The 17,768-nt window shown below is 46.9% G+C and overlaps 1 protein-coding gene and 1 pseudogene across 3 annotated transcripts in view; one reads left to right on the plus strand and one right to left on the minus strand.

The window, feature by feature from the left end:
* GATAD2A (GATA zinc finger domain containing 2A) overlaps window positions 1-17,768 on the plus strand; it is a 104,944-nt gene that overhangs the window by 17,210 nt on the left and 69,966 nt on the right. The window lies entirely within an intron of this gene.
* Window positions 14,180-16,135, minus strand: LOC114503743 (annotated as a pseudogene).

Consider the following 17,768-nt stretch of genomic DNA (forward strand, 5'->3'; position numbering starts at 1 on the left):
TTTGCATCATTTTGTGAATTTCTGGCATTGCAAGTAGTGATTTCTAGGTTGATTTGTTCAGTAAATACTGGAGTGTGGACTGTGCTCCAGCACTGTGCTAAGAATCCCTGTTCATTGGAGTTTATGGTGAGAATAGTGGGAGAGAAATCATAATTAGTCTCATGAATGTGGGGAAATTTACAAGGGCCAAGGAAAGGATGCCATGACTTGGTTAGCAAGACGCAAAGGGTTCTTCAATTGGGATCAGAGGACGAGTAGGAGCTAAATAGGTAAAGAGAAAAAGGGAGAGCATTTCTGGTAGAGGGACTGAATGAGTGGGTTGGAGCAGAAAGATGGAGACACACTTGAAGGAGATGAGATGGGCAGCCCTGGGGCAGAGGGGCTCTGGGATTTACCTGACAGCAGTGAGATTCTGTGGAAGAGGATAAGGGACTGCAAGACGGAGGTGGTACAGTGAGTCTCACAGGCAAGACCTCATTGGACTTTAGATAGTAGACCATTGCAGGATGCTCCTGAAGGAAATGAGTGGGAAGGTAGTGAGGCCATTATGAAATATTGGCATTTTCTTGAGAGAAGATTAAGAATGACATGCAGAATCTCAAATGCATTAATTCCCAACAGAGACAAAAATAAAACACTTTTACTGTTGAATTCAGATAAGGACTGTCAGATGTGCTAATCTGTAAAAGAGTGGGCAATTCAAGTATTTTTCTGAAGAAATACCTTCTTGGACTTGGGGTGCCATCCATTGAAACAGCCTCGGCTATTTTTCCTTGACGGTTTTCTCCCTGATAATTCAGTTAATTTAGGCTCATTGTAGAAAACTAGGAAGATTATGAAACAGGTGAGGTCTTCCTGAGCAGTATGAGCAGTTATCCTGGGTAATAGAGCATCCCTGGGATTTCCTTGTAACAGTTGTCGGGCTGGGAAGTGCAGCAGAACCAGAAGAACAGGTTGGCAGTGTTACAGTTTGGGGCTTACAGACTTGTGCAGCCTGTTAAGTTGATTGTTAGAATGGATGCTCTTGAGTTATTGGAACTGTTTAGGAGGTGAGTTACACCATCTGGTGTAATTCTTTGATTGCTATTCTTTGAGGTATAATGAAACTTATTTTATGTGCTAACTGTGCAAAGTTCCCGTCTCTGACTTGAATTAGGAAGGCAGCATGTTAACAAGGTAGAGGTTAAAAAAGACTGAGGACATGAAGTGGTGGCATTATGGTGAAAGGAGTGAGACTAGTGTTCTTAGAAATAAGTACCAGCTGGGGACAGACCCTGCACACATGTGGATTCTGGCAAACATGATTCAGGACTTTTTAGTCAAGAGGAATGGCAGACCATGGGCTTCTTGCTGTACTCTCCTTGCTTTCTAGACTGTATTTGTGACCTCTTTTTGTGTGATGAAAATGTAGGTTAAGTCTTTTAGAAGACAAAGGAATTTTATAGAGTACCTGCACATAGCCTTAGGAAGTGACTGGGAATTCTCCAAAGTGTGGTAAAAGAGTCCTTGCAGCTGCTCAGTGACCTGCACCCACTTTTCCCCCATGTTCACAAAGGTTACCGCTGTTTCACATTTGAGTTTGTCATAGGTCTTGCTTTCCTGTTCTCCTGATACCCAGTTCTTGGGCTCTTTATATGAAAGGACTAAAGACTTTATATCCATATAGGAAGGCCAGCATCTGAGTTAGGAGGTACTGGCAGAGGGTGGCCAATACTCCAAAGGGGACACCCAGGCAGGTGTTTGAGGGGGAAGGTTTGAGACTGTAGGACTTGGAGGCAACTTGGTACAACTGCAGCTGGGGACCAGGAAGGGGAGGCAGCATGGGATTGAAAAAGTCTCCACTTGTTTGAGGTCGAGGGATCTCTGTTTTCAGACACCATACCACCTGTTCTGCCTTGCTGGTCAGATCTTATGGTTTGAACCATCAAACTTAATTTAGCCTGAATGGAATGATGGCTTTGAGTATGCTTTAAAAAAATTATTGCTGCAAATAAGTAAGTAAGTAAGGAAATAAAACTACTGCTTATAGTGGACAACCAGGACAATCAGCTCCTAGTACCAGGGAGGCTGCTTGTGTACAGTGCTGCCTGCTATTTGCCAGGTGAGGCTGTGGGTCTGTTCCCAGGCAGCAGGTCCCTGCAACAGTGTCCTGGGCCAGCCCTGGCTTTGCCTCAGAGAAGTTGGGTGTGAGCTTCACGCAGCCACTTCCTAGAGATGTGACCTTGCTGAACCTTGCTTTCTGTTTCCCATTTCTAATAAGAGTAGCACTATCTACCTTGAATGGTTGAGTTGGGCGTTAGGGAGCTAATGAATGCAAGTGGCTTATTAGCACAGCACCTAATGTGTGTATCTGCTCAACAGATTGGAGTTCAGTGAGTTTTACTGTTATGACTAGAACAGATGAGGCAGAGAACAAAAACATTAATGACTGCTCTGCTTTTCTTGTGTGGAGCACCTTCATGCTGGTAGTGCAGACTGTCACTCTCTACTGTTGTACCCCTTGCCGGTCCTCACCATCTAGCTGGAAGAAGGTGAAGCCCACTAAAGAGGGCGACATTGTCAGGGTCACCTTGCTGTTAATTATTTTACAGCTGGGATTTCTCTCAGGCCTGTCTGATTTCAGACTTGGTGCATTTTCCCCACTAGCCTCAGCATCTCCCTAGAGATGATGTAGAATGGCTGGGTTTGTGGAGCTTCACCAGGGCAAAGGAGGCAGCCCCTTTCTGGGCCCTGGGCTTGTCAAACCCCATTTTGACTTTTGGGGTAGCCCCTCCATTTGTGAGAGGGGAAGATGTTTGCAGGCATATCTGTCATGGGGTCCTGGCTTTGAGAACTAAGAGAAGCCCATATATCCCTGGCTTTATCCCTGAGTGGATTCCGGTCAGGAATGGCAAGTGGCTTGCCCGATGATACATGTAGTGGCAAATGTGAGAGCCTGACCTGAATCCCGTCCTGCTTCCAGGCTTCCAGCTCTCTAGCTGGGTTGGAGAATGAACAGATTCGTCATTGCCTACAGTTTACCAGTCTTCAGCCTTGGGCGGGTCACCTGGCCCCCTGACTTCAGGTGGGGGTTGTAACTTGCACCTCATAGGATGATTGTGAGGATAAGTAATCAGAGGTATCCCAGGCCCTGCTCTTCCATTCACCTCTGAGACAAATTTTTCTCCTCCCAGGTAACAACTACTTGATGACCCTCCTGTGCTATCACAGCTCAGGTATGCACAGTGAAACAGATTTGAGGAGCTAGATTTTCTTCATAACAAAATCCTACCACAGCCTATCAATCTGGAGTTATTGGAGTTCATTGTAAGGAGATCTCACCTAAAAAGCTCTGTCAGATTATCCAGAAGTAATGCCAAAAGCTGTGGTCGTAAATTTGCATATAATCTAGCCTAACATTTCTTTCGTTTCCAGTTGTTCTGTGCAATTAGCCCTTGAGTTAATGGCTGTTAAATTCAACACATTCTTACCTTGTAGGCAGCTGCTCACCGTGACCTCAGAGGAGCAGGTTTCAGGCCAGGTAACTTGAGTTTCCAGTTGCTGAATTTTTGTGGCAGTGAGAACAGATTGTTTGGTTTTCTTGTGTGTTTCAGGCAGACTAACTCTGCCAGTCAGTTTTCAGAACTTTGCTGCCGCAACCTTTGTATACATCCATAGAGGAAACACAGTTTCCCCAATTGCTCATGGTTCAGGAAAGGTAGGACATGGCAAACTGATTTTTTTTTTTAAGATTTTATTTATTTCGTAGCTCAGTGGATTGAGCGCGGGCTGGGAACCAAAGTGTCCTAGGTTCGATTCCCAGCCAGGGTACATTCCTGGGTTGCAGGCCATAACCCCCAGCAACCACACATTGATGTTTCTCTCTCTCTCTCTCTCTCTCTCCCCCTCCCTTCCCTCTCTAAAAATAAATAAACAAACAAACAAATAAAAAATAAAAAGATTTTATTTATTTCCAGACAGAGGAGAAGGGAAGGAGAAAGAGAGGGAGAGAAACATCAGTGTGTAGCTGCCTCTTGTGCACCCCTGGCCCGCAACCCAGGCATGTGCCCTGACTGGGAACTGAACCGGTAGCCATTTGGTTTGCAGGCTCACGCTCAATCCACTGAGCTACACCATTCAGGGCTCAAACTGAATTCTTGAGTTGAGGGTATTGGTTGAGTTACCCCAGATCTGTGATGTCCTCAGGACTTATGTATCATTGATGGGACAACTGAACTTCATGTTTTGTGGCCTAATTTTTTCCCCTGTTCATTTAAAGGGTTAATGTCTACCCTCTTAATGGCACTGGCTTTTTCAGAGGATTCTGCAGTCAGATCCTTTCCAGGTGGGATTCTCCTATACCCACTGGAATCCTGGGAGATTTTGAGGGCTTGATTAGTATTTTGCTTAATACTTTTGTTTAAATAACTGTTGTCTTTTTCCAACCCAAGTGACAGTTCCTTCCTTCCTTCCTTCCTTCCTTCCTTTTTCCCCATGATTTTATTTATTTTTTGTGAGGCAGGAAGAGAGGGAGAAAGAGGGAAACATACCCACCCCAACTGGGGACTGAACCCACAACCCAGGCATTTACTCTGAGGGATGATACCCAACCAACTGAGCCAACACTGGTCAGGTTCCAAAGCGATGTTCTTGATGCTGAAGTCTGGGGAGGAGGCAGGGAGCATCAGGTGTCAGTGGTAGGAGTTGTCTGGTCTACTTTTGAAGTTTCCTTAGGTGAAGATATTAATGTAGAGTCTGGAATGAGATGTAATTGCAGCCATATTGTTAATTTATATGTGTTGAGCAGGGCATTGGAAATGGAACTGTTTTTGGTCCTTGGGCAACAGACAACTTTAGAATTCACTTGGGACTAGACTGCTTCTTTGTGCAGTTTTGCTGTGTGCCCATCATGCAGCACACAGATTTCATTCAAGATGAGTGGGAGGAGCCATGGATATTATACACTGGAAACTGAGGCTTGAGAAGAGTGACTTTTCCCCTGCTAGCTTATAGAAGGGAGGGAATATAGATAGCTCTTCATTCCCTCCTAGAGCTACCCTGGTCACGTCTGTCATCTTTATTTCTTCATGGTTTGGATAGTTTGTTTTGTTTTAGGTTCCTCCTCCCTTTATGTAGGTCCATTGGCAGGTTTCCTTTCTGAGCCAAGGCCATTGTGGTGAGAGGATAGGACAGGACACAGGGAGGAAGACCTCAAGGCTGCTTTTGGAATTTCAGGGCAGTTTTTTGTTTTGTTTTGTTTTGTTTTTTTAAAGATGTAGCTGTGTTTCCTGTTCTGGAGTTGAGTTAGTGGTGGCTTTTAATTTTAAGTGCATAAAACTGCTTTTCCTGTCTGCTAAGAAAAGTGATGGTACTTACTTGAGTAGACATCCTTCAGACATGAGGGTGACCATTTCTAAATTCTTAAAAGCAACACATGTAAATAAGGTGGAACTGGCTTACGTCAGGTCCTAGACTAAGTTCTCATGGTCAGCTGTGCTAGTCCGTGGCAAGAGAGAGGGGCTTTGACACTCTACAAAGGATACTGGTTGATTCCAGAACAGTGCAGCCTGGCTGCTAAAAAGCGTTCAGGGAAGTTATTTACTATTATATTATTTATATCTGGGAGAGTCTGCTTTGGCTGATGGAGTGGTCTTTACACCATATCACAGGACTGGTTAGAAGGGTTCAACATGTTTTGTTTGGAGGACAGAAGACTGGGGGCAGGAGATGGTGAGGGTTTCCTGGAGGCCCATTGGTGAGTCAGGATCTCAGCTCAGGATAGAACAGGAAGCCTTTCCTGTTGCTGGAGCACCTGCTTACCCACTTTGGGAGTTTGGAAGGGGTTCCTCTTACTTTCCAGAGATAATATCAGATGACCCTCCCACAAAAGGCAACGGAAGTGGACAGGTCATCACCTGGGATAGGAGCTCAGCATTAGGTGAGTGTCTCAGAGACATGCACTCACCTGTGAAGTCTGAGATGGTGGGAGCTTGTTTACTTTGTTACCATGGTTTATTGCAAAAGAGAAAAGGAAACAAATTGCTTAGAAAACAAGGTAACTTGGATTTGTTTAACCAGCTTTCTGAGTCTATGAGGCACTGTTTTTTGTTTTGTTTTGTTTTGTTTTTTAATAATCCTCACCAGGGGACATTTTTTCATTGTTTTTTAGAGGGAAAGAAGAGAAAGGGAGAGAGAGAGACATCAATGTAAGAGAAGCATTGATTGGTTGCCTTTTGTATACGCCCCAACCAGGGACTGAACCAGCAACCTAATAAGCATGTGCCCTGACCGGGAATCAAACCCATGGCCTTTCGGTCCGCAAGACAGTGCCCAGCCAACTGAGCCATGCTGGCCAGGGCTTTTTTTTTTTTTAAGTTATTAAAAAAAATTAACCCATTCACATTTAAGGGCATAAGCTACTGTGCTCAATACCCCATGGAGTGAAATGTTATGTGGGCTTCTCATCACCACATGATGAAATGACCAGAGCAGGAGATGTGTTGCTGGTTGTGGGATTCTCTAAGCAGAGTTTCTTAGCTGATGGGAGAAGTGCAAAGATGTCCTTGCAACCAGGTGGCCCTAGCCCCTGGGCAGCATCTGAAGCTGTGAGTAGCTTTGTGTTGTAGAAATTCCCTTTTTGTTACATGCCATGATGTGAGAATAATGAGCATCTGATTTGTGTCTGTCCCCAGTTCCGTACATCATCTCGACCCACTCCCACCCTTCTGAGAAGAGAGATGGTTTTCTTGGTCTTGAAGTTTACAGCTCTTGTGGGAAGTTGCTTGACACTGGATTAGACCTTTCACAAGGAGTGTCCACTGCACTGGAGTGTCAAGTTGGCAGATCACCCTTCCAGATGCCAGGGTTTATGGAAAGTTGTAGTGGGAAAGAGGGTTGAAAAATGCAGTTTGTTCTGGTTATTGTTGACGACCTTAAATCACAGGTGGCAAACACAAGGCCCTCGGATGAATCCAGCCCTCCACCTTGTTTTGTCCAGCCCGGTACCTTATTTCTACCCAGTGGCAGTGTCACACTCTTGCTTAACTGTTAAAAGAGTAGTTACATTTATACAGTCTTAAAATTACATTTGGCCCTTTGAAGGCAGCCATGAGGCTGATGTGGCCCCAGTGAAAATAAGTTTGATACCCCTGCCTTAAAGGAAAGGCTGTTTTATTTTTCATCCTAAAAGCATGGAGAGCCCTCAGAGGTTTCTGGGGGGAAGAATGTTGACTTGAATTGGGCAAGGAAGCCAGACAGGAAAAACTGCCATTGATAAAAGGCAGGCGTGAACTGATACAGTCTTGAATTTGCCTGATGGGGAATAAAAAGCAGGCACAGGTGCTGGAGACAGTGTGTAGGTAGATTGGGTGGGAACTAAACTGGTTACCAGGGGATGAGGACAGGTCACATCTGTCCATTCAACAACTGGGGTACTTTGCTGTGTGGGCTGTGCGGTGCTCCTGGGGTACAGTGGTGCATGAGATGGCCTATTCCAGTCCCCGGGGATCTACGGCCACATGGAGAGACAGGGTAGGGTGTCCTGAGAGAGAGAAAGGGTGAGCAGGAACACAGCTGAGAGGTGGCAGCTGAGGGAGGACTGGAAGGTGACACAGGTCCCACAGATTATGGGTATGATTTTAGGGGTGCTGAATTTAAGCAAAGGTGGGGTGAGCTAGGTTCTGTAGAGGGTGGTTTTAGGTTTTGTCTACTAATACTTCCTGGAAGAAGGTGTGTGTTGGTGAGACAGCCCAGCCTGTGGTTCTACTTGGCCACTCTGCTTCTTGAGGCTGGGAGGGCATGGAGGCCGTGTGTGACGGTCAGGACCCTCAGGGCATATCTGTGATCCTATCCTGCTGGATAACTGTGGCCTCTGGGGCCCAGTGCAGAACTTGGTTTGTCCTTGCATCTCCTCCTCACCAAACTAACAGTACTTTGTGTTAGGTGTGAGTGAAATAAATGATAGGTGAGGGACTAAAATACCCAAGGGCCTATCTCTTATATGTAGGAAAAGTTTATTCTGCTCTGCTCCCAGGAGTGAAGTAGTGATGGATGAATGGAAATTAGAGGGACACAACCCTTAATGTAGTCTGAGAAAGAACTTTGTAGCAATTAGAGGGACCAGCAAGAGACTCAGTGTGATTGCAGTGCCCTGGGAACTGGTTGGTAACCCACATTTTCTAGATTCTAAGGATTTTTCAGCTTGAGATTTTGGACAGTTTTCCAGAAGGACTCAGTGGTTAAGTTGCTTCTCTGAAATATCCACATGAATTATTCCAACAGCTGCTGCTTCCTGGTTTAGAATTTTTTTTTGTTTCATGCATTCATCAAGTGTTTTCAAATCTTTGTTTTTTTGGCATAGTCCAGGGGAGAAGACATGTGGGTGTCCTGCCAAGTGATAATACTGGTTTTGAGAGCAGCAAAGGGTTGTGGGTGCAGGACGGGAAGGAACTTTGGGGATTTGGCACTTGGAAGGGATGACCTGGATCAGATCACAGCATCTGGCTGGTGATGACCACAACACTGTCAGGGTCCTGATTGATTTTGGGTTTTAGGGCGGTGGTGTGTAATCAGGTGAGTTAGGTGAAGGCAGCAGCCTGGTGCCCCATATGCAGAGCTGGGAGGGCTGGTGTGGGCCCTGGCTACTGCGCACCTGGGAAGCCCTCTCTGCAGGGCCTGGGCTGTCCCCTGGGCTGTGTGTCTTCTACTATCCTTGAACCCTCCTTGCTTTGTTACTGACCAGTGGAACCAGTTCCCTTCCCACTGGTTTGTGTCTGCCTTGTTCATTGACTTTCATGGGTGAGGCTTGTGCTGTTTGAACAGAAGGAAGTCCACTGGATGCTAGCATGTACATTGAGGCTCAACCCTCTAGGAGGTTTCCCAGCAATTCAGTAAAGGGTTAAGTTAATGTGTTCTGAGAAGAGGAATAGAGGGTGTGCTGATCTTTGCTCTAAGGAGTTTCCCAGAGCCCTGAGAAGGATCCAGCCCAAGGATGGTCTCAGAGTCAGACTGTTCTGGATTTGCAGTGGTTCAGATTTGAGCCTGGGCCTGAGAGATGGCAGACCTGGGTCTGAATCCCCATTTGACTTCTTAACCCTGTGACCCTATCCAATCACCTTGACCACTCAGCCCCATCTTTCTTACCTGTCAAGTTTGGGTATCAATGGCAGTCCCCAAGTGAAGTGTAGGTGACAATGGCAGTACCTATATTGTGTGAATGATAAGGGCAGTCCCTTGTGTGAAATGTGGGTGACAGTGGCAGTCCCTGTGTGAAGTGTAGATGACAATGGCAGTCAGTCCCCTGTCTGAACTCTAAGTGACAGTAGCAGTCCCTGTGTGAAGTGCAGGTAACATTGGCAGTCTACATGTGAAGTGTGGGTGACAGTGGCAGACCAGACCCCATGTGAAGTGTAAGTGACAAGGGCAATCTCTTGTGTGAAAGGTGGGTGATATTGGCAGTCCCCAGGCAAGTGTGGGTAACATTGCCAGTACCTTGTTCTGTGGTTATGGGGATTAGATGAAATCATGCATGTAAACTGCTGGCATGACACATGGCACCAACTAAAGAATTCAATAATTGTTAGCCACTGTTAAGCTTTTTTTTCCTCCTTTAGTAACCACTTTTCTTTCCCTTTTTACAAAAGTTGTATTTCATTGATTATGCTATTATAGGTGTCCCCATTTTCCCCCTTGTCATGCCACCACCTGGCAACCCCCCTCAGGCAATCATCACACCATTTTTCCTGTTGGGTCGTTGGTATAAGTTCGTGGGCTACATCACTTCCTATATGGTACTTTACATTCCCATGGCTGTTCTATAACTACCTACTTGTATTTACTTGTTGATCCCTTCACCAATTCACCTATCTCCCCCCATTTTTTCAAGTATGTTTTCAATTTCTTGTTCTTTTTCTTATGGCACCCCTATGATGAGAATGTTGGAATGCTTGAAGTCGCAGCGGCTGCTCACACTATCGTTAGTTTTGGGGTTTTTTTGGATTCTCTTTTCTTGTTCTGTTTGCTTGCTTTTTTCTTATGTTTCAAATCGCTGATTTGATTATCAGCTTCATTCACACTACTGTTTCCCTGTGAATTGTTTTTTTTTTTTTTTTTTTTAATTTATTTTTAGAGAGGGAAGGGAGGGAGAAAGAGAGAGAGAGAGAAACATCAATGTGCGGTTGCTGGGGGTCATGGCCTGCAACCCAGGCATGTGCCCTGACTGAGAATCGAACCTGTGATGCTTTGGTTCGCAGCCTGCGCTCAATCCACTGAGCTACGCCAGCCAGGGCTTGAATTGTTCTTTATTTCAATTAGTGAGTCCTTCATTTCTGACTGGATCTTTTTTATGCTGTTGAAGTTCTCACTAAGTTACTTGAACATTCTTATAACCATTGTTTTGAACTCTGTATCTGATAGCTTGCTTATCTCTATTTTTGTTTAGTTATTTTTCTGGAGTTTTGATTTTTTTGTTTGTTTTGTTTTGTTTGTTTTTTTGCCATGTTTCTTTGTCTCCTCATTTTGGCCGCCTCTCTGTTTTTGTTTCTATGTGTTAGGTAGAACTGCTATGACTCCATCTCTTGGTAGTGTGGCCTAATGTAGTAGGTATCCTATAGTGTCCAGTGGCACAGCCTCCTGTATCACCCAAGCTGAGTACTTGAGATATGCCTTTCATGTGGGCTGAGTATACTTTCCTCTTGTAGTTGAGCATTGATTGCTGCTGGCAGATCAATGGGAGGGATTTACCCAGCCTCATCAGCTGCAAGAATTGGCTGTGACCACTTAACCTACCCTCTGCCCTATGTGGAGGATCAGCTGTGCAGAGGCAGGGTGGTGATGTCCCAGCATGGTCTGTAGCTGTCCACTGGGTGCGCAGGCTCTGGGGTTTTCCCAGGTGGTGCAAGCCAAGGTCAGCACCTACCTGTGTTCTGCTCGGGGCCACCCTGCCTGATCTGTAAAGCAACCTGAGATGGCTGCTACTTGTATTGGGCATGGAGGTTCCCAGGTAAAGCCAAGCAGTGAATATAGGATGGCTGCTGCTAGTACTGTGCCTGTGACCACTTAGTAAGAGGTAAAAGGGGGCTGGAGGCTTACTGAGGCCAGCTGTTGCTTGTTTGATAGGCTTTAGAAAGTTGTGCCCTGGCAGGTGTGGCTCAGTGGATTGAGTGCCAAGCTGCAAACCTCAAAGGGTTGCCAGTTTGATTCCCAGTCAGGACACATGCCTGGGTTGCAGGCCAAGTCCCCAGTTGGGGTTGTGGGAGAGGCAACCACATATTGATGTTTCTCTCCCTCTCTCCTTCCCTTCCTCTCTCTAACAAAACAATAATAAAATCTTTAAAAAAAAAAGGGAAGTTGTGAAGCATGAGCCAAGACCTGACATTCATATGGAAAGGTCACTGGGGTAGGCTGGTAAGTTGGGTGGGAGGGAGTCTGAGGGGATCTTCAGAGTGTGGCAAACAGTGTAAGCCAGGTTGATGGAATCTCAGATATGGTACCCGCCTGCTGGCTCTGTGGCTCTGTGGCTCTGTGGGAGGAGGGTTCACAAAAGGGTCAATGGCCTCTGCTTCTCCTTCTGTTTGGGAGAAAGCTGTCCTACAGCTCCCACCTTGATGCTAGACACTTTATTTTCTCCCTATATGCCACTAGTGCCTTTCTAGCTACTACCTTGCATTTGGAGCTCGGAGGGAGTGAGTCTAAGTAAGTTCATGTGTGGGTCATTTAAGGCTAACTGCTTGGGGTTCCAGGCAGGGAACCAAGTTTTGATATGGTTGTGTGAGGAGGTGAGCTGTGTTTACCTATGTTGCCATCTTGACCATAAGTTAGTAACCAGTTTTCTTTTCAACTTGTTAGATGCTGATTCTCTCCAAGTCCTCAAAGTTGTTCTCAATGTGCTTTTTTTCTGTAGCATTTTGAATTTGTGTATCCAGTGGTAGCTTTCTCAATGAAGAGTCAGGCATTTCCCTTCTTGCCCCACTGAAACCTAATGAAACATGCAGGAGGAGCCTGGACTCTGGGGAAAGAAGAGCCCCTGCCCTGGCAGCAGTGTCAGAGACCCACACAGACTGGGTCTTGGGCTGGGTCTTGGCGCTTGCTGGTTAGGAAGGATCTGGGTCTGTGTGAGGCTGCTGAAGGCAGAGCAAAGTAGAGGGATGGGCCTCGGAGGAGGCATGAGGGTCACTAGCAAGGCTGGCCTGGTAAAGACTTAGGTCAGTGAACCGCCCCACTTTGTCTCCTTCATGGCCTTATCCCCGCCTATCTTACAGCCTCCCTGCAGGAAGGGCTGGTGGCCTGGGACTCTGGGTGACTTCCCAGGCGTTATCTTTCTTGCTTGGGATTGGGTTGTCTTGGTAGGATTGTTCTCAGAGACACTGGAGTGAGGTGGACTTTGTGGGCCACTTGGAAACCTGACCCCACTTAGGACAGTGTTTCTTTGGGATGTGCAGTCTGTGTACTGAATAACTGACAGCTTGGAAGTGTACCTTTGCCTGGAAGTACAAAGCTTCCAGCACAAAGTTTGTGCTGGTCCTGTGCATGTGTACACATGTGTTTGTACGTGTGAGTACTGGCCCTGACTGCTGGAAAGGAGTCTGACCTGTGCAGTCACTCTGGTGTGTGAAAGAAAGACATTCCAGTTCATGTTGGAGGTGGACTTTGTGTGGTAGAGTTCTGCCTTTGTGGGGTCCCCAGCTTCAGGGTTAGTCTCAAATGCAGGCAAAGTCCCACTGAGGATATAGCCCAAGCCTCCATGGCTCTTGCAGATTTCTTCAGGTCTTCTTATTTTAAGGCGGGGATTCAAGTGTCCTTGGCATCATGCCTCATAACATATCAGAGTTTTTAGTACTAAAACCTCTTAACAGCAAGAAAAACTCCTGACTTGAGACAGAAGCTTCAGGCAAGTTTTAAGACTCGACTTCTTGTTATTGCATCTTGGGAGGCAGACCCTTTTTTCTTTTAAAGCTTCTGTGGGGCAGTTTGGTCTTTGCTGCCATTCTCCTCTTAGAGCGGGGTTCTCCAGATATCAGACCCCAGTGCATTTTCTTTCCTGTGTGCTCCTTAGGTGCTGGCTGTTTGGACACTTCGAGCAAAGCTCCTCCCAGTGGGCAGAGCCTTGTGTCTGCCTGCCATCCCCTGTCCCTGCAAGTGGCCCTTCTGTGAGGATTACATGATGGGAAATATCCATGCAGGGTGCTGGCAAGCTCTAACAGCTGAAAGGAGCCAGGGGTATCCCACCTTCACCTCCATCTGGGCCCTGGTTTACTCTGTAGGTCAGCACAGTTGAGAGTTCTGTGAACACCCTCCTCGAGGAACACCTCTTTCTTGAACCCTCTGTCTGATCTTTTATCATCTGTCAGGTACATTGTCAGGAAGGTATGAGGTCTGTTGACATTGTTTCTCAGTTTGTTTTTAATTGGTGTGTGTGGTGTAATTTAGTGATGGCTTTTGCCATTTGTTATAGTTTCTTTCTTCACACTTCCCAGCATATTAGGTGCTTTTTGTCATTGCTGCAGTGCTTCATCATCAGAGTTTGCAGCAGTGATGAAGCATCTGGGGCTGAGAACCAGCTTGTTGGCCTGGACCTTGTGGTGAGGCCTTAGGACCCTGTGGGCCAACTGTGTGGCTTCAGTCAAGGCCATCAGTGCTATGGTGTGGTTGTTGGACAGCTCCTGCCACGACCGACAAGTTGCCAGATGGTGTTGACTATTTGACCTGGCCCCTAATGAATTCTGCCTCTTAGGGAAGCTTTTGACTGGTCAGATGGTTATAGGTTCTTATTTGAAGGGCCAGTGTCAGACTGGATTTCTAGAATTCTACCAAGTTTATCCTTCTGTTTAAAACTTGTCTTGAAGTTTTGTGGATATATGACACTGTGACCCTGCCATCTGTCTGGGTGCTCACTAGCCATTCCAGACTTGTTTTGTTTTGCTTTTTTTCTCCCAAAGCACTTTAATGCATGCAGTAACCCACAGTCCCTGCCTGCTCCCTGGGCAAGGGAGGCCAGCCCTGCCTGGAGGATCCCATGGCTTCCATGGCCCAGTGCACTTGGGAGGGCTGAGTCCACACATTAATACGTGAAGGGCATCAAGATGCAGAGGTGAACATTTTTGAAGATTGATTATGTATGTATGTATGTATGTATTTATTTATTTTTAGAGAGAGTGAGAGAAACATCAATGTGTAGTTGCCTCTTGTGCGTTCCCCTACTGGGGACCTGGCCCACAACCTAGGCCTGACTGGGAATCAAACCTGTGAGTGACCCTTTGGTTCACAGACCAGTGTTCAAACCACTGAGCCACACCAGCTAGGGGAAGAAGCAGTCTTTTTCCGTGTGAATCCAGCACATCAACTTAAGGATGACATTGGTCTCCAGGGGGCTGTAGCACATGTAGAGCTCAGAGGTACTGTCATTTCAGGCCAGGAGGTTCTTGTTGGGACCTGTGTAGTAGATGGTCTTGAGTGGGTGGGAGGCATTATGGGCACAGCTCTGCAGGTACTGGTAGAGGCCCAGTAGCCACTCCTCCTGCTCCTCTTTACTGGTATATGGGGCCTCAATCTCAGGGCTAGTGAAGAGTCCTGAGCTCTCAGATGTAGAGAAGAAATGGCGATGGTCAGGGATGCCCACTTGGACAACACTGCAGTAATGTGTGCACAGTGCCTCCTGCTGTACCACGTGGGCTCCGTGCTTCCATAGGTGCTCCTGAAAGTAGAGGAAAGGATGGCAAAGAAGTCATCATCGTTTTTGGAGATGAGAAGTAGGCAGAGATCAATGCCAGGCTCCAGATAAGAGTTGTGCGCATGGAAGAAGCTGGCTGTGTTGACTTTGGGCAGGCACAGAAGCACCCAGGCCTCACCTTCATGGAAGGACGAAGAGGAACTTATGAGGTTGAAGAGCAGGTGAAGGTCAACAGGATGCAGGAATTGGTCTTTGTGGTGCACAAGTGCCACAGGCTGGTTGTGTACACCAGCAGGGTGGAGAAAACCAGGCTGTGCACGGACACCTGCTGTAGGCTGGCACAGTGTCACACCCAGCTGCCCCTATAAGGAAGCTAGGGTCTTGTACCATGAACTGCAGCAGGTTGTCTGTCTGTAATGTGCGCTGAGCCCAAGAATGGCGCCACAGGTCATAGTTCTGCCTCTGTTGTAGTTCTGCTTCTGCTGAAAGATGTGGTTCAGCTGCATGCCTGTAAGAAGGCTCAGGATCTGGTAAATATAGAGCAGATTCTGCCTCAGTTCATGCTGGACTGTTGTGTACGGGCCACCACCACCAGCACCAGTGGGCATACAAATACTACCTTGTAGCCTTCTGCGTGGATGGAAGGAATGGTGTTTTTGTCAGCCTGCAGGAAGGACATTAGGACCACCATGACACCCATGGTGCTGGAAAGTGCCTCCTCTGACCCATAGCTGAAGTATACAGGTAGCCTTACCTTGCACAGAGCTAAGACATGCTTCTGGTGCAATCACCAGGCCTCAGCAGCCTCCATAATCCCCCTTGTCTGTGCCCTCTCTGGGGGTCTCTATGGCTGGTCTGCGGCTACCCCTGGGGGCTCTGCCCAGTCTTCAGAGCTTCCTAGCAGCATCTCCTTCTGGAGGTCTTGGGCCATGCTCATCAGCTAGGTGCTCAGCTCACTGAAGTAATGATTGATCTGGCACATGTCTTCAGGTATCAGTGGTGGACCCCAAGCACCCTCCTTGGGACTCTCCCCAGGAGCTTCCCCATCCTCCACTTCAGTCAGGTCCTTGTAGGAACAGGCATGGACAAACATAGCACCCTCTTGCTTGGCACCTGGCTCCATTCTCTGGGCCAGTCCTGGTGTGGGGCTTTTGGCTCTCTCCACACTCTGCCCATCAGAAGGAGCCAATGTGTCATCACGGCATTTGCTGCTTCTCTTTCTTCACATGTCAACAGCCATCCCTTGGGCTTTCCTGTTTCTCTGGGGGACGCAGGACACACAGATTGCCAGTCACTGCCTTCTGCAGGACCCCATGAAGGACCCTAGTGTCTTGCTAGGTCTGGACTGAAGGCATGGGTTTATAGGGCTACAACACCCTATGGACACAGACATGGCCACAGCGTGGACCACAGTTCCCTCCCACTACCCCTTGCTCAGCTGCCAGTCCAGGAAGACCTAGCCTCTCTGGATTTGCATCTAGGGAGATCCTTTAGTGTTCTGGAAACTACCAGCTTTAACAGACCTAAGTCACTCATTCCCAGTCTCCTGTTGCCATCCTGGAGGATGGGACCCTTTGAGATCAAGGCAGAAGCTTCTTGAGGCTCCAGGTCTTTCCAACTAGAGTGGTGCAGCTGGGGAGGTGGTGGTTGGGAGTTAGAGGTGAGAATTGAAGGTACTCTGTTTATCTTTTTTCAGAGAGATTTTTGCCTTCCTGTCTGCTGTTATTAACTGACTACAGTAGTTAGTCTTACCTTGGCTGTTGGCCCAGGTCTTCATTTGTATATAGTGGGGCTGCCTCAGAATGCTATTCTTTCTGGGTGCTTGAACAACAGACAGATGTTTTTCCTTCTCCCAAAGAAAAATGTTCTGGAACATATGTGGAGAGCACCCACTGGAGGTACAAGGTTATGTGCTGGATCTGGCTGTTTATGCACCAAGACTTTGTATTTGAAGGTGGCCCAGCAATGGCCTCCATGCTGCTCCTCCTGGAAGACTTTGGGGATTGTTTGGTCTTTGCCCATTTGTGAATATGCAGATCAGGGTTGGTGCCTTATTGTCAACAAATGAGGAAGTAACCTGCTGAATGGGCTGTCTTTACTGCATGGAGATGTTCAGGTGGTGGCTTTGCTCTGACTCTTACAGCACATACAATCCTGTGGCTTCACAGACCTGGCTTGAGGCAGCACATGGCACCTGTGACCAGTCCAGTGGAGGATATTCTGTCCATTGGTGAAGGAAAGAGTCTCACCTCAGGAGGTTGGTTACCTCTGTGATAAGGTGTTGCTACTTTAAAAACAAACTCAAAAAATCTTTGAGAATAAAATAGTTGGAGGATTTATTTCTTGACATGAAAATAAACACAACCTTCCCTGGCTGATGTGGCTCAGTGGATTGAGTGCCTGCCTGCAAACAATAGGGTTGCCGGTTTGATTCCCAGTCAGGGCACATGCCTGGGTAGCTGGCCAGATCCCCAGTGGGGGACATGTGAAAGGCAACCACCCATTGATGTTTCTCTGCCTCTCCCTTTCCTTTCTGTCTAAAAATAAATAAAAAATCTTAAAAAAAAAAAAAAGAAGAAGAAAAGAAACACAAGCCAACTATGAAGGTAATACAGTTGGTTGAGATGCCACACAATGTGGAGGATCCCTGGATGGTCTCTCTTGGGAGGGAGGCTGGATGTTGTTGGAATCTCCTTTTGGCCACCTGCTACAATGGAGGCGATATCTTCTGCAAGTGGGGCTTTTTGTGATCTTCACTCCTAAATTTTCCTGTTTCACATGGTCCTGGAGACTCAACTGCCCCCTCCCCAGTCTCCCCGCATGTTAGTTGTCTCAGGAGGCTCTTGGCATGTTTTGCAGTGACATGTCACTCAGGGACATGTGTGTTTGCAAAGGAGACTGCTTGCAAAGCCAAATTTAGTGGGGGATCTCACCATCATTTTTGCTCTCTTATTCTTTTCAGGAACAGTTAACCCAGTGATAATTGGGTTACTCTGGGCTTTCCTGTTTAAAATGATGATCAACAAAGTACCCTCCTTCTGTGAGTGGATACCTTGTGTGGGGTCCCTTGGTGTTACTATTTCTTCTGTGCAAGCATCCTTGCATCTCAGCTAGGGTCGGGCTC

This window comes from Phyllostomus discolor, chromosome 8 (genome assembly GCF_004126475.2).
Source record: "Phyllostomus discolor isolate MPI-MPIP mPhyDis1 chromosome 8, mPhyDis1.pri.v3, whole genome shotgun sequence".
Lineage (NCBI taxonomy): Eukaryota > Metazoa > Chordata > Mammalia > Chiroptera > Phyllostomidae > Phyllostomus > Phyllostomus discolor.